This window comes from Haemorhous mexicanus, chromosome 4 (assembly GCF_027477595.1).
Source record: "Haemorhous mexicanus isolate bHaeMex1 chromosome 4, bHaeMex1.pri, whole genome shotgun sequence".
In the NCBI taxonomy this organism is placed as follows: Eukaryota; Metazoa; Chordata; class Aves; order Passeriformes; family Fringillidae; genus Haemorhous; species Haemorhous mexicanus.
Window position 1 is genome coordinate 74,904,351 of NC_082344.1, and position 16,082 is coordinate 74,920,432.

Below are 16,082 nucleotides of genomic sequence, written 5' to 3' on the forward strand. Positions count from 1 at the left end.
TCTCATCTCATCTCCAGATAGGTCAGGGGGAAGATGGTGTTGGTTGATTCTGGCCCTACTTTAATGTCACAGCCAGAGATGTGTTGGGGTGTGAGTTGGGATGGGTGGCCTTTCATTTCAAACTCATTAATTTTAATTCCAGTCCATGCCAGCATGGATTAAAAGTCACCCCACTGCTGATGTTCCTCCCTTGACTCTTAATGATGTCTCAGCTTCTGCCATGAATAACTGGTTCCTCCAGGTGGTTTAAGAGTATCCCACACCTGAAATGTCCTGCTGCTGCCAGGAAAGGCCACCTGGAAAGAGCAGAGGTTGCCCTGCTTTTCCTGTGCTCTCCCCTTCCAGTCTTTTCCAATGGTGCAAAATCAGCTTTTGAGGCTGAGCTGTGCCTGTCATCTTCACTGCTTTGGAGCTGGGGGCAGTCAGAATTCCACTCAGGAATCCTTTGTCTTCATCCTCTGCAAAGTGGTGGTAGAGATACCAGACTTTCCCTCAGCAAAGTTAATCCCTTGCACTGCTCATGGGATAATTCATTAACTGAGAATGAAGATGGGACCATGTTTTCCAAAGACTCCAGGTGTGCCTTTCCTACAGCTCCCAGAGTGGGAGGTGGGGAGCAGTCAGCATCCAGATGTGTCATTGTACACACATTTGTACATCAGAGCATCAGGGATGTACACAAGATATAAAGAGATCCCATAACATCTGGCAAACTTGGGTTTTAAAAGCAGGCAGATCACACCCAGAACCCATGGGATGGATTCCTGTGGGGGAGAGGAGTAGAGGAAAGTATTCCACAGAGGAGTAAAGGCTGGTTGGTTCATATTTAACTTAAGGCACTTCTGGAAATCACATCTGGATCTCTGAAATTACGTGGAGATGGTTCCCTTGAGATCACTGCCCTAACATGAGGGTGTTATTAAGGTAGGAGTAGACTCATTTAGGTTGGAAAAGTCCTCTCAGATCATTGAGTCCAACCATGAACCCAGCACTGCTGTATCCAAAAATAACCCTGTAATGAACTGACTGCTTGTAACATCCCTATTGCTTTGTCTATGTATTACATTCTGGTAATTACATATTTTGGTTTTAAGCTTTTTGCACCTCCCAAAATGACATCTTCTCCTTTTCCCCCTCCTCTTTGGAGCATCCCTTCATTTGGTTATGGAAGGATTGCAGGTCTCCCCCCAGTACTGTGCAAGCACAGGATGGCTTGGGGTACAGCATCACCCATGGAGGATGAACCAATCCCATAATGATCATCCAAGAATGTCTGATTTGGGACAGGGCATGGCTTGGGGTACAACATCACCCATTTAGGATGGACCAATCCCATCTATAATCATCCAGGAATGGCTGATTTGGGACAGGGCATGGCTTGGGGTACAGCATCACCCATGGAGGATGGACCAATCCCATAATGATCATCCAGGAATGGCTGATTTGGGACAGGGCATGGCTTGGGGTACAGCATCACCCATAGAGGATGGACCAATCCCATAATGATCATCCAGGAATGTCTGATTTGGGACAGGGCATGGCTTGGGGTACAGTATCACCCATGTAGGATGAACCAATCCCATAGATGATCATCCAGGAATGGCTGGTTTGGGACAGGGCATGGCTTGGAGATACGTGTCACTGAAGGATGGGAGTGGATTTGGTTTGGACTAAGGACAACAAGGAGGATTTGAGCCAGGATGGCCTCAGGGTGGATGGCAAGGAGTCAAAAGTGGTGACACCAAGCTGAGAGTTGCAGATGATTGACGTGAGGGACGGGATGCCATGCTGAGGGACCGTGGCCAGCTGGGGAAGAGGAACCTTGTGATCCTCATGAGGTTAAACAGGGCCAAGTCTGAGGTCCTGTGCCTGGGTTGGGACATTCCCAGGATCAGAACAGACTGGGGGATGAAAGGACTGAGAGCAGCCCTGCCCAGAAGGATTTGGGGGTGCTGGTGGGTGAAAAGTGAGCCAGCTCACAGCCCAGAAATAGAATTGGGCTGTGTCCAAAGAAGGGTGGCCAGCAGGTCAAGGGAGGGGATTCTGATCTCTGCTCTGCTCTCAAGATGCTGCACCTCCAGTGCTGTGTCCAGCCCTGGATCCTCAGTACAGGAAGACTTGGAGCTGCTGGAGCAAATCCAGGAGGCCACAGAGGTGCTCCAAGGGCTGGAGCCATGCTGGGAGAGCTGGGGGTGCTCACCTGGAGAAGAGAGGGATCCTGGGGAGCTCAGAGCCCCTTGCAGGGCCTAAAGGGGCTCCAGGAGAGCTGGAGAGGGACTGGGGACAAGGGATGGAGGGACAGGACACAGGGAATGGCTTCCCACTGCCAGAGGGCAGGGACAGATGGGATATTGGGAATCAATCATTCCCTGTGAGGGTGGGGAGCCCTGGCACAGGGTGCCCAGAGAAGCTGTGGCTGCCCCTGAATCCCTGGAAGTGTCCAAGGCCAGGTTGGAGCAACTTAGTCTAGTGGATGGTGCCCCTGTCCATGTCAGGGGAGTGAAACTACATGATCTTTAAGCTTCCCTCCATCCCAACCCATGCCATGACTCTGTGAAAACGAGATGAGTTTGTCAGGCTGGGCCCTCGCGCCGCCAAACACCGTCCTGGTGTGGAGCAACAGACTTGGTGTTGTGTCCCTGCAGGCACAGAAAGCCTCTCTGTTGTGTGGGAGCTCCTGTACCATTTAATGCCTGGTTTGGGGGGTCTCTTATTTAACAGCAACACTGAGGAGCCTTCTGTGTATTATGTTCCTATCCAGAGCGTGATGGAAAAGGGTGTTTTTGTAGGAAAGCTGCTTTTCAAAGCCTTTTGAAAGGAACAGCAAGGACTTTCAAGGATGGGGATGTCTCGGGTGCTGTCGTCTTCATTGCTGTTGGAATGATTTAACCTGAGTGGAGGGCTCTGTCCTTCTGCATGGGATGGAAATGAATTTAATTCAGCATAATTTTGTTTGGCTTAGGTGCCTAACGCAGGGGGATTTGAGCTCTGTCGTAGCCTCTTAAGGTTTATTTTCATATCACTAAAATCTAAGTGACAAATGCTGATGTTTAATGGCTGCTCAGGGAGACCTTGTTTATTGGAAAAAAAGCAAAATGGGTCATAAAAAACTGAATTCCAGCATTACCTTGATTCTGTTGTCTCTTTCATATACATCCAGGCTCTGCTGTCATCAAGGAAACTTGAAATTCCCTCTCTGTATTTGTTTTGCACATGAAATGGCCAGAATTCTTCTCTTCACTTCTGCCTACGTGTGTCCAAAAATACTTGTGCAAATACAATCTCCAGCCACTCCAGGGGAGCTGTTCCTTCCGGCAGCTGCTCCCCCGAGCACAGCAGCTCCTCCAGGCTTTTGAGCAGGTTTTCAGCAGAGAATTGCCTCACCAAAGGATGGGAGCATTATTTTGGGGGGCTCTGTATTTTTTGATTTGTCCTGATGGGAGTTTTACAGGTATGTGGCAGGATGGAATAATTAAACTGGTAATAATGAAATTACCTCAGGAACTTCTCTTTTCTAGCACTGAGCTGCGGGTGACAGGACAAAGGGGAATGGCTGCAAAGCTACAAAGGGCAGGGTTGGATATCGAGAAGAAAATCCTCCCTGAGAGGGTGGGTAGGCCCTGGCACAGGGTGCCCAGAGAAGCTGTGGCTGCCCCTGGATCCCTGGCAGTGTCCAAGGCCAGGTTGGATGGGGCTTGGAGCAACATGGGTTAGTGGGAGGTGTCCCTGCCATGGCAGGGGGTAGAACTGGATGATCTTTAAGCTTCCCTTCAACCCAAACCATTCCATGACTCTGTGGTTCTGTTCTTGGAGATGATGGGGTGCATCCACCTTCACTTTAGGGAGGAACCTCAGGCTTCTCCTGCAGCTCCATCTAGAGGGGAGGAAGATGGGCTGGTCATGGAGGCTGGTGGCCTCTGTGGACCACCATGGCTCTGCTGTCCCCTCCCTCAATATCCCACCTTGCCAGGGCTCTCAGTTGTGCTTTTCCTGACCTTGGGGTCACTCCTGACCCCAGAGCCACATTGCTGCTGGAAACCCTTGTGTTTAGTGGGGAGGACACCAGAGGCAGACCCAGCTCCTTGCCAGCCACTGCTGGGGAGGAGCATTTCTCTACTGAAGCCCAAAAGCAGAAGCAGGTGCTGCTCCCTTGGCTGAGGATGTGGAAACCACACACAGCTGCTTTGAGATTGCTTTTGGGGTGGATTTCACAAGAGAAATAGTTGTGGTTTGGACCAGGGCTTTCCTGGAGAGGAGGTCCCATCTGGACCTCCCCAGCATCTCCATGGACCTCTGGGCTTGCTCCTCCAACTTCAGCTTTCCTTTTCCTTGGTTTTAGGTGATACTCTAATTTTCAGTGTCATCCTGGAGGGAAGAACACAGCAGTGCTGAATGTCACATTACTTTCCCTATCCGAGTCCTAATTCTCCCTTTTTTTTTTCTTTCTTTTTTTTCCTTTTTTTTTTCTTTTTTTTTTTTTTTTTTAATATATGTATAGGGTGCTCTGGAATTCCCAGCTACCCAAAAAAAGGCTGGTGTAGACCTTAGCAACAGGGTATTTTTGTTCAGATTGTATTTGTTCTCCTGTGAGAGCCATTGTTCTCTGCCATGCCTTGACTGCTCCAAAGGCTGGAGATAAAAGCCCTGGCTGACAATAATACAGTTGAGTTCAGCCTTTTGTTGGGGAGATGAAAATAGAGGATGAATTGTGAATAACATGGGAGGGCTAAAAGTCAGTGGTCCCAGGATGTTGGTTAATCACTTCAAAGATAAGAAGCTGCATTTTAATTATATATTTTTCAGACCTATTGAACATTAGGTTTTGTGTTGGTACCAGCAGGGGCTTGTACCCACCATGGTGTTTAGGACTAGTTCTTACAATCTTGAGTCAGCAGGAAATATGTTTATTGCAGTGATATTTGGTTTGTGGTAGGTTTATAGCAAAATCTATATATAATTTGTAGTAGCTATATTATAATAGGTTTGTAGGTATATAAATCTGAGAAACATAGAATCACAGGATGGTTTGGGTTGGAGGGAAGCTTGAAGATCAGCCAGTTCCATCTCCCTGCCATGGGCAGGGACACCTTCCACTCACCCAGGCTGCTCCAAACCTGCCCATCCAGCCTGGCCTTGGGCACTTCCAGGGATCCAGGGGCAGCCACAGCTTCTCTGGGCACCCTGTGCCAGGGCTCACCACCCTCCCAGGGAGCAATTCCTTCCCAATACCCCATCCATCCCTGTCCTCTGACAGTGGGAAGCCATTCCCTGTGTCCTGTCCCTCCATCCCTTGTCCCCAGCTCCTCTCCAGCTCTTTCCTGGAGCTCCTTTAGGCCCTGGAAGGGGCTCTGAGCTCTCCCTGGAGCCTTTTCTGGGTGAGCACCCCCAACTCTCCCAGCCTGGCTCCAGCCCTTAGAGCATCTCTGTGACCTCCTCTGGATTTGCTCCAGCAGCTCCAAGTCTTCCTGATGCTGGGGATCCCAGGGCTGGACACAACACTGGAGGCTGACCTCCCTTGACCTTCTGGGCACACCCAAAAATGTATTTTTACATGATGTGTTTATAGCAGTAGCAATGATGGAAGGTGCCCAGCTTGGTTTGGCTCGGTGAGCTGTGCCTGCAGCATCACTTTGCTTTAACTATGGACACCCCTCTAGGGCATAGGAGATGGAAAGGTGAAGAAAAGGCAGGTTATAAAAAATGATGGAAAACAGATGGGAAAACAAGAAAGAAAGATAAAGGTGGAAATAGAGCCACTGGAGCAAGCAGGGTGTGGTCATCTTTCAGGAGCATGAGGAGAAATATTCGGGAGACTGACGTGCTCAAAGTGCTGACAATGTGAATGACAACAAGGATTCACAGAGTGACCAGGTTGGAAGAGACCTTCAAGGCCATCCAGTCCAGCCCAGCCCCAACACCTCAACTCAACCCTGGCACCCAGTGCCACATCCAGGCTTTGTTAAACACACCCAGGGATGGGGACTCCACCACCTCCCCGGGCAGAACATTCCAGAACTTTATCACTCTTTCTATGAAAAACTTTTTCCTAACATCCAGCTTATATTTTCCTTGACACTAAGATCACCCCTAAACTCTGCAGGTCTTGGAAATCCTTTCCTTGCTGAGGGTATTTTGGTGGCACTCTGAGCAACAGCTCCTTTTTGCTCAGATATTTATGTTCCAAGGGCGCTTCCTGCTCACATCAGCTTCTAGCAAGGCTCCTCATCCCTCCTGGCAGATCCTCCCTCCCCAGCTGCCCTCACCTGCCATCCATGTAATTGGCAATAATTTCCCTAAATGCTCACAAAAGCAGATGTTCTCTCTGTGGTCGCATCCAGCCAGCTTATTCTGCCCTGGATACACGAGCACACAGCATTAAAGGACTAATTCCTGTAAATAAGCCTATTAAAAGGTTGGAAATAATGCCTCCAACTAAACCATCAAATGCAGCTCAATCCCACTGGTTGTATTAATTTGTTATCTGCAACGTGCCAGTCCCAGTCTGCCCAGGACCCGGTGCCCTCATGCTTGGCCAGTTGCTTCTTTGTGGTGCTTGGTGGGTGTCTTGTATTGTTTCCAGCTAATAAATCACATTTATAGGTAATTAACACTCCATCTAACACTTCCTCAGTATTGCTGATGAGTGGGAGAAGAAAGTGCTTCATGCAGTTGTGAGTGGGGGACTCTGTGCTTTCAAGGCTTTAGGTGATGCTGCTGGAGAAAAAGAAATTAATCTCACTTCTTTTCCTGCCTCTAAGCAGGGGATAAAGAGGTGGGTGCCCAGTTGTCCTCCAAGTTCTGGATGTAAGGAATGTGGTTTTTACAATGAGAGTGGTAAAACACTGGCACAGGTTGCCCAGAGAAGCTGTGGCTGCCCCTGGATCCCTGGAAGTGCTCAAGGTCAGGTTGGACAGGACCTTCAAGACCATCTTGTTCCACCCCCTGCCATGGGCAGGGACACTTCCCACTATCCCAGGTGGCTCCAAGCCCTGTCCAACCTGGTCTTGGACACTTTCAGGATAGGAAGCTCTTATAAACTCTCTGAAATCCATGAACTCACTTTTCCCTGGCCCTGCACGTTCAGCACCATTTCATCCACTCACTGCATTGGTCATCTGAGAAAATGGAAAAATCATGGCATGTTGATAGGCTGACTTTTTAAGGCAGCATGTCTCTGGGCTTGCAGCTCCCAGAAATACCTGTCAGGCAATTTTCCTTTCACCTGGAAACACACTCCCATGTCTTATTTGTGGATTGTGCTGAAAAACAGTTGTGTCTGGCAGCACAACTGCTCCAGTCAGACTTTTCAGCTTGAAACCTTCAGCAGAAGACGTGCCTCACAATGCTTTTGGCACTCACAGAAGTCAGGGAGGAATACGCTTCAAACCCAGCTCCCCTCCTTTGCAAACCTGCTTTATAAAACCCTCGCAGCCACTGGTAAAATCATGATTTTGGTTTATCTGGAAACCAGAGAAACACAGTTAATGAGGGATGCAGGGGATGCATCTCTGGCCCTGCTCTGGCTGTCACCATTTGTACCTCATTCTCAACCCTTGTTTTTTTTTTTCCCCAGTCTAATACATGCAAATATATGTAAAGAGTAAAGACTGTTCCACCGAGTCTTGCACGTTTGCTCAAAGAGGAGGAAAACAACAAGTCGATCTTACAGGGAATTTGCAGGCTGAATTTTTAAGACCTGTCTATAAAAAAAAAAGACCCAAAAAAAAAAAAAAAATAAAAAGGCAGCTGTTTGGCCACGGGTGCTGACCGAGGTGATTCTTCCTGGCATCTGTTTTCCCTGCACTCGCAATCGTAATGTCATTAATATGGAGCTTATGGAGAACTGGAGTATATCCTAATTAGCAGCCTCTGATTTTTTTCCTAGTTTCATAATCAGTGATCTCGGCTACACCACAAGTGTTACTGTGGCAACAGGGCTGAACTGAGCAGCGGTGCAGAATTACCGCAGGTAAAGCGGTGATTTCACGGCTCCCGCGGCACTTTCTTAGCCCCGGGGGCTGCTCCGTGGGACGGGCTGGCTGCTCCCCGCACCTACAGGTGTCCCGGGTGGATTTCAGGGTAAGCACAAGCACGGAGATTAAGCTGCATGACCGAACGCATGCGTTTTAATTGGGGCTGAGCCTCTGGAAGGAGATTTTAAGGCTGTCATGCGAGTGATCCCCTGCCGACACCTTTGTTTTAAGTAGGATGCTCCGAGCCCTCGCTGCCTGAACGCTCCCGGCTCAATCTCGGCGTGGAGCTGGGACTTCATGCCGGTCCTGCAGAAAGGGCTGAGCCCAAAAGCTGGTTTTTGTTTGTTTTGGGGTTTTGTTTTGTTTTTTCTTTGTGGGGTTTTCTTTTATTTTAAGCCTCGTTTCTCCTCCCCACGCACCGCTCCCTCTCTCTGAAAGGCATTTTGCTAGGTAGGGATGTTGTCATGCTGAATAATAGCCATTCTTCATCCTGACTCCTCCATCAAAATCAGCCCGTCCTTTTCATAGCTGGAATGTGAACTGTGCTCGTGTTTCCTTTGTACACACCTGGGACTTAGGAGGGGACACCCTAGAACGGGATATTTCAGGAAATATGCTCCTGTGTGCCTTGACTCTTTTTTGTGTTGATTATTAATTAATGGTTGTGAATACTGAGTTGAGGCAGCTTCTCCCGTGTCTCCCTGGCGGTTGTTCTCCACTTCCCGGTGCAGTGCTGCGGCTGCAGTGCTGATCCCATGGGGAAAGCACACCAGGAGAGTGGTCTTGTACTAGCCAGGGGTTTTTACAAGCTCTGAGGGCTTGTCTTTGGCAGTTCTGTGTTAATCATCCCAGAGAAGGTCTCACCTCCCTCTCCCCTTGGCAGAACAGCTCCTCCTGCCCCCCATCCCTCACATCCATCCCAGCACCTTCCTCCTGGACCAGGCTTGGACTTGGTCCTTCACCTTCTTCCTCCCTGCCCTGACAGATCCCTCTGCTCTCCTCCTCAAAACTTCTTCTCTTGGCACTCACCTGTCCCTCCTCGATGCTCTGTCCTTTAGGAAACCCTCTCCAGCTGCTCATTCTCCATTGCTACAGGCCCAGGAAGCTTTTCATCCCCTCTGTCTGTTCCATAATTTGTTCCCCAAGCCACCCCAGTTTATTCTGCAGTACTAACTGGCACATACTCCCATGATCACACATCTGTGGTGCCAGGAGAAAAGAGTAGCTGAGGGCAAATTAAGCCTGTCCTAATTATGAGAGTTATTAGGAAAATTATTATTAGGAAAATAATTTGTATTTGTAGTTCTTTCCCTCCAAGGTACCTCGGGCGGTTTCCAGGAGGTGGCTGTGGTAGGGGTGCCCTTCCATGGACAAGGACTTGAAGGCTTTGGTCTTAGAAGTGCCACAGATCTGCTCCTGGCTTCATGCAGGGATGTAGCCTCATCCCCTGGCTTTTACTTCCATATTTTTAGCATGAGACCATCGAGTCTGTAGGCTCCTTGTTAGTAGTTGCTTGTTTTTAAACATGCAGGGACAGAATTCTTCCCTTAAAGCAAGATATTACAGAAGAGTAAGATCTGATGTGCCAGTTACAAGGGACTCATTGTGGGGGTGGGAACTGGGTGATCCTTAGGGTCCCTTCCAACCCAAACCATTCTCTGGTGCAGTGACTGGTACCCACTGTCACCATTTCTGCATCTTTGTAGGAAGTGGAACTATTTCATGTCCCAAAAACATCCACATTTATTGTTTTTCTCTGATTTTTAGGTTTTGTTTTTTTTTTCTGAAAATCCCATCAGTTTATTTTTCAGTTCCAGAAGTGTTCAGGCACAGAAGTTTTCAGAAGCTCTCAGGCATATGATGTGATTTTTGGGGTTGTCCTGTTCAGGATCAGGAGTTGGACTTGGTGATCCTTATCAATCCCTTCCAACATCCTGCACGGTGTAGGGATCTCCTCCTCAGTGCTGGCTGCTCTCTTACTCCACTCTGAGCTTCAATCCCAACAGCTTTGCTTTTTGAAAAGTTTGCAGGACAGGCAGTTACAGAATCACAGTGATTGATTTTGGAAGGAACCTCTGGAAGTCATCTGATCCAACCTCCTGCACCAGCAGAGCTGCCAGATCCGGTTCCACAGGACAGTGTCCAGAAAAATTTGGAATGTTTCCAAGGAAGGAGAATCCACAACATCCTTGGGCAATTTGTGTCAGCACCTCACAGCCAAAATATGCTCCCTGCTGTTCAGAGGGACCCTCCTGTGGTCAGTGTGTGCCCACAGCCCCTTGTCCTCTCCCTGGCCACCCCTGGCTCTGTCCTCTCTGCGCCCTCCCTGCAGGTGTTGATGGTCAGGGATGAGGCCCCAGAGCCTTCTCTTCTCCTTCTGAGCAGTCCCAGCTCTCCCAGCCCTTCCTCAGAGCAGAGATGCTCCAGCCCCTCCCTGGGCTGTCCCCAGTCTGTCCATGTCCCTCTTGTCCTGGGACCCAGTGCTCCAAGTGTGGCCTCCCCAGTGCTGAGCAGAGGGGCAGAATCCCCTCCCTGGACCTGCTTGGGGAACCTCCATCCAGGTTCTGGCTGGTGAACACCTGATCCTCTCCATCCCCCACGATGGCTTCACACACGTTGCTGCTGCTGGGTGGGGTTTGAGAGGATCACCATGGGATGGGTTAACCTCTCACTCAGGTTCATATCCACAGGAAAGGCTGATCCTGGTTCAGAGCAGCAGATTTTAACATTATCCTAGCAGTGACAGATATTTCTAGGTGCCCAGAAATCCAGGTGGGAACGGGGTTGGGTTCCCTCATTGCACATATAATGATGTTACTCTTTGAAAGATGAGTGTGTGTTCACCTGTTGGACTGAAGGACATGAAAATGCTCCCAGAACTGGAGCCCCTCTGCTCTGGAGATAAATGGGAGAGCTGGGGGTGTTCAGCTGGAGAGGAGAAGGTTCCAGGGAGGCCTTCAAAACCTTCCAGTGCCTAAAGCGGCTCCAGGAGAGCTGGAGAGAGACTTTGAACAGGGGCCTGGAGGGATGGGACACAATGAAATGGCTTCACACTGTCAGAAAGCAGAATGAGGTAGAGAAATTCATTAATGTGAGATTGTTAAAGCCCTGGCACAGGTTGCCCAGAGAAGCTGTGGCTGCCTCTGGATCCGTGGCAGTGTCCAAGGCCAGGTTGGACAGGGCTGGGAGCAACCTGGGCTAGTGGAAGGTGCCCCTGCCCACAGCAGGAGGTTGGAACTTGGTGATTTTTAAGGTGCCTTCCAAACCATGCCATGAGCAAATCCTGATGTGCAGGAGAGCAGTGATTAGTGGCAGGTTGAGCAGGTGGAGAAAGCCAAGCTCCAGGCCCTGCCCGCAGGCTCATCCTCCTCCTCCTCCTCCTCCTGCCCCGCTCCATACAGGGGCTGTCACTCGTGTGGAGCTGCCTGTTTATTTAATAGAAGAAAGAAAGAAGGAAGAAAAAAAAAAAAAGAAGAAAACTAAATGGATTTTCAGAAAGGGTGAATGGCTGCTGTGATTCATCTTTTCTGGTGAAGAGTGGAACAGCAGAGGGTGGGGGGATAATGTTCAGTGACACATCAAAGGCCTCGCTTCAGCTTCGGAGACACATGCAAGGAATTAGTCACTGCGTTTTAGTGCAACAAAACCCTTTTTCCTCCCTAAATTCAATTCTTCTCTCCCTGTGATGGCCAACTCGCTGCAGCCCTCGGCTATTCCATGTGTGTTTTTATCCTCTGCATCTCATTGAGAGCTTTGGGTTATGATGCAGTTGCCCTGCTCTGGACCAGCTCCTCTGCCGTGGATCACAGTTCCAGTGAGAGGCTGGAAATCCACAAACAGGATTTAAAAGGAGCAGGGAGGGGGAGAGGGAATGGCAGGTTTGTTTTGCAGGGTGGCTGAGCCATGCTGATGGCTTGCTGCCACCAAAAAGAATAAAAAAATGACCTTTTTCCCCTTTCTTTATGCTTGTGCTTGTTCTCGCCCTACTGTGAGCTGCTTCAAAGAGCCAACCTTGCTCCCAGTTCTGCACCCTCTCCCCCTGCCAACAAATAAAGAGGAAAACTGAACATTATTTTTATTTTTCACTGCACTCGGAGCCAGCACAAGGCAGTCTCAGTCAAGCCACTGCCTTTCAGCATCCTCCTGATGACAGCAGGGATTTCTGGGGTCCCGGGAAAGCTGGTTAGAATTCAGGTTGTGTCTCCTCAGTGCACACAGAAAAAGATTGCCTCATTTTCCAGGAATTAGGAATATGTCAGAGGTGGGGGTAAATCCTGCCTTTGATTGTGGACGGCTGTATCCGGGTTGGACCTGGGCACTTTCTGCAGCAATAAACTCTAATTCTTTGCATTCTGGAAGCACGGCAGGGTGATCCTGCAGCCTGACCCCCCTGCAGCACCAGCACAGGCATTTTGGAGCCACTTATTACTTTATAAAGAGATTATTTCCTTTCTTTTTTTCTCCCCTCTCCGGCATCAATCATCCTGACAAGATCTGCTTCTTTTAAAACATGAATCCTACGGCTTAAAATCCAGCCTTTCCTATGAGGAAGATCCCGAGCAGTTTATGGAAGAATGCAGTGTACATACACTATATATCTATATACATACAAAAAAATACGTATATATATAATATTTATGGGCACACCAGCGGCAATTACTGAGTTTTCCAAGCCTGATCTTTAAAAAAAGAAGGAGCCACGATGCCCAGCATCCCGACCCTCTGGAGCAGCAGTGCCAGAGCCTCCAGCTCCCTTCTCTATATACATACAAAAAAAATACGTATATATATAATATTTATGGGCACACCAGCGGCAATTACTGAGTTTTCCAAGCCTGATCTTTAAAAAAAGAAGGAGCCACGATGCCCAGCATCCCGACCCTCTGGAGCAGCAGTGCCAGAGCCTCCAGCTCCCTTCTCCTGGGCAGAGCCGGCGCCCTGACGTCAGGGTGTTTTTCTGCAGAGCTCGCAGGATGTTGCAGCCGGCCAAGAGCTGTGTTTATGTTGATAACATTACAAGTATTTCCTCTCCGTTTCCGAAAGCAGCAGGGAGGGGGAGCCGAGGGGGAAGGGAGACTCGGGTTTCTCCAGCTTTGGGGTAGGACTCTCGAGGCCTTTTATGTTAAGGAGCGGGGGAACGATGAACTGCTGGCGGTATTTATGCTGCTTTTGGGAATAGGGAGTGTTATAGAGCAGGGGCTGGGAAGTGGGAGCTGGGCTGGCACAGCCCTCCCCCAGCACGGAGCTCTTTGCCTGCTCCCTGCTCTGGATCTGGTTTTAAGGTGATAAAGCAGCTCTGGCAGCTGATTGTCGGTCACAGGAGCAGCTCCAGGGATTTGGATTTTTGGGTAATGATGGGCACAGCAAGCTGGGATGCTCCCAGCATCCCATCCCTTCTGACAGTCACAGTAATAAAGCCATAAAAACTCAGGTTCTGCACGGACCGCCCGCATCCAGCTTTCTTCACCAAAGCAGAGCAAGGCTTGGGGAAATCCAGCATTATCTCCCCTTGCCAAGCCCTTCCTCCTCCTGCAATCCACTCATGGATCAATGAACTGATTAAATGTAGAATCAAGGGGGGTTTAGAGCTCCCTGCCCGCTGATGTAATCCCAGAGCTGTGCTGCCGGCTCAGCGAAGGAGGGACCCTCATCGATGGCTGGACTTGATGAGCTTAAGGGTCTTTTCCAACCTAAACAATTCTGTGATCATCCCACCATCCCAAAGGGGCTTTGCAGCCAGTCCAGGAATCTCCTGTAGCTCTCATCCATGTAGCCATTATGGTTTATGGAAATAAACCCAAACTCTTTTATCCTTTGTGGGTTATTTCCTGATAATGGAGAGCAGAGAGGGAATTCATGGCTTTTCCTTCTTTGCTCCTACCCTCTGTGTCCTGCTTTGATACCAAGGGAAAGTGTGGGGAGGATGTGGAGAGGCTCTGGCACAGCTTGCCCTGAACAGGAGCAGAAGTGGGATGAGTGGGATCCCAGTTATCCTAAATGAGTGGGATCCCAAATGAACAAGGACCCGATGTGAATAGGGACCCTGAATTAATGGGATACGAAATCAATGGGAATGCCAAATGAATGGGATTCCAAATGAGTGGGATCACAAATTAGCAGAACCACAAATGAATGGGAATCCCAAATGATTGAAAATCTCAAGTGAACAGGATCTCAAATAAACAGATCTCAAAATTATTGGGGATCCCAAATGAAGGGGATCCCAAATAGACAGAACTCAAAATTAATGGAGATCCCAAATGAACAGAATCCCAAAAGAAGGAGAACTTTGAGAAACAGATTGGGGGAAGAGAAAGGAGCCATATTCACCTCAGTGAATGGTGTTTCTGTGCAAATGTTCATCAAAACACAGCCAGTGGTCACTTTTTTCTTAACAGTTCTTCCAGAAGAGCAGAGGCTTCCCCTTTCCCTTGTCATGGTGTCCTTGCTGTGGCAGTGATGGGTTCCCAGTGAGGGAAGTGGTTGTGAATATGAGATCTTGGTGCTTTCATCAGCCCTTGTGAGGTTTTCAGAGCATCTCTGTGCCATCATTTCCATTCTCTGGAGTTTCAGTGTGTGTTTAACTTCCTCCTGCTTTTGCACGTGGGTCCCATCAGGATGAGCACCTTCTTTCTGTGGGATTCCACAGTGGGATGCTTGGACAATCTGCCTCCTGCAGAAAGGTACAAAGATCATAGAATTATGGAATTGTTTGGGTTGGGAAGGGACCTTATAGATCATTCAGTTCTACCCCACTGCTCTGGACAGAGACATCCTCTGCTATCCCAGGTTGCCCCAAGCCCTGTCCAGCCTGGCCTTGGACACTTCCAGGGATGGGGCAGCTTCAGCTTCCCTGGGCACCCTGTGCCTCACCACCCTCACAGGGAAGAATTTATTCCTTATAAATATTAGATTTTCTCCCCAAAGCCAAACCTGTGTAGACCAGGCTCTGACAAGCGTCTGACCAAGCTGAGTGGTGTGTATTAATCACCATGAGTGGAACATGTCATCAAACCATCAAACTACTGCTGGTGGGTTTTTCCTGACATCCCACCCTGGAGCACAGCCTGGGGGAGGTATTGCAGGACCAGTGCTGCTCTCACCAGTGACAGGAGGACTGAATCAGTTCAAATTCATGCAGACAGATATTTTAACTGGTGATGAAACCCTCTGGAATGCTGGCTGCTCACTCCAGTGGGACCCTTGGAGAAAGCCCTGCCCTGCTTGCAGCAGCAGTGCTGGCCATGGACGGAGCCTGTGGAAAGCTCTTATCTCCAGAGCTTGATTTCCTTCTGGTTCAGGGTTTGTCTGACCTTTTGGTCACTGAGTAAGGTCGAATTTTGCCAGGTTTTCTTTTGGAGGGGGAGGAAAAACATGTAAGTAGGTGGTGCTGGTGGGAGGATACTCCTGGGTGAGGTGGGAGGATCTTGTATTGCTGATAGCGTTTCCAGCGCGTGGATGACTTCAGTGTTGTCCTTCTGCCCGGAGTTTGGGATGGGTCTAGATGAAGCAGATTTAAATAAATAGAAGAAGCACAAACAACACAAGATCTATTAGAGGGGGAGGGAATAAAACCCGTTCTTGGCAGCTCCTCAGGTTGACTTGGCAGTGAGATCTCGCAGCTCTCTCCTGGGAGATCCTGGAGATGCAACTGGACACAGGACAAAAGCCTGAAGGACGGGAGTCGTGCGGCAGCTGCCGGCCCATGGCACAGAGCAGAGCTGTGTCTGAGCCCTCTCTGGGCTCAGAGCAGAGGAGAGGTGTTGGCCCATCCTTGGAGGGCCCCGTGGCCACGTGCTGGTCTGGACTTGGCAGCTTTGGGCTCTGTCCTGGCCAGCACGATGACGTCTCACGTCTCTGGGCCTCTGGATCCGTAGGTGTTTGGGAGGAGATAATGATACCCATTTCTCAGGAGCTTTCTGAGGTCTCCAGAGGAAAGAAATCACCATAAAAATCTTGTATTAGAAAGGGCTGGGGGAAATGATTTTACTGATGTCATCGTCCTGTAATTCTGCTGGACGTTTCCTGGGAAGCACGTACAGTATGGGCGTGCAGCCTGAACTTGCTGAACTTCTTGGATTATGTGTGAGTGTTTGTTCTGACCACATA

General features: G+C 49.2%; 1 protein-coding gene across 5 annotated transcripts in view; it reads left to right on the plus strand.

The window, feature by feature from the left end:
• Nucleotides 1–16,082, plus strand: part of PTPRA (protein tyrosine phosphatase receptor type A) — a 128,496-nt gene that overhangs the window by 81,282 nt on the left and 31,132 nt on the right. Inside the window, exon 1 of one of the 5 annotated variants that reach the window (XM_059845441.1) lies at nucleotides 7,910–8,079. The exons of the other annotated variants lie outside the window; for them this stretch is intronic. The gene's annotated coding sequence lies outside the window, so the exon portion shown is untranslated. Of the gene's footprint in view, nucleotides 1–7,909; nucleotides 8,080–16,082 lie in introns of those variants that run through there. 5 annotated transcript variants of the gene reach the window in all.